We start from the raw sequence: 225 nt of genomic DNA, 5'->3' as shown, positions 1-225 counted from the left end.
TATATATATATACAATTTACATATACGTAAAATTTGCTTACTGCGTAAACATACAGTAATGCAATACTAATATGAGTAATATGACATTCTGAATATTGCCTTTATAACACATTCCCACAAGACTGGATAGTTTGTGATCAAATTTGACCAATTAGAAACAGCGATACGGAGACAGATGATGGGTGGGCTGTACCTGCAGTTCCTTGTTCTCTTTAGCGAGACGCA

At 35.1% G+C, this 225-nt stretch overlaps 1 protein-coding gene and 1 long non-coding RNA gene across 2 annotated transcripts in view; both read right to left on the bottom strand.

The window, feature by feature from the left end:
- Positions 1–225, bottom strand: part of LOC107658543 (unconventional myosin-XVIIIb-like) — a 53,543-nt gene that overhangs the window by 20,283 nt on the left and 33,035 nt on the right. The window lies entirely within an intron of this gene.
- LOC107658628 (uncharacterized) overlaps positions 1–225 on the bottom strand; it is a 3,703-nt gene extending 3,478 nt beyond the window's left edge. Inside the window, exon 1 of the long non-coding RNA XR_001630806.1 lies at positions 194–225. This is a non-coding gene — a long non-coding RNA (uncharacterized LOC107658628). The remainder of the gene's footprint in view (positions 1–193) is intronic.

The sequence above is a fragment of the Sinocyclocheilus anshuiensis genome, unplaced genomic scaffold (genome assembly GCF_001515605.1).
Source record: "Sinocyclocheilus anshuiensis isolate Anshui unplaced genomic scaffold, SAMN03320099.WGS_v1.1 scaffold343, whole genome shotgun sequence".
In the NCBI taxonomy this organism is placed as follows: domain Eukaryota; kingdom Metazoa; phylum Chordata; class Actinopteri; order Cypriniformes; family Cyprinidae; genus Sinocyclocheilus; species Sinocyclocheilus anshuiensis.
This window is presented reverse-complemented; position numbering and strand designations above follow the sequence as displayed.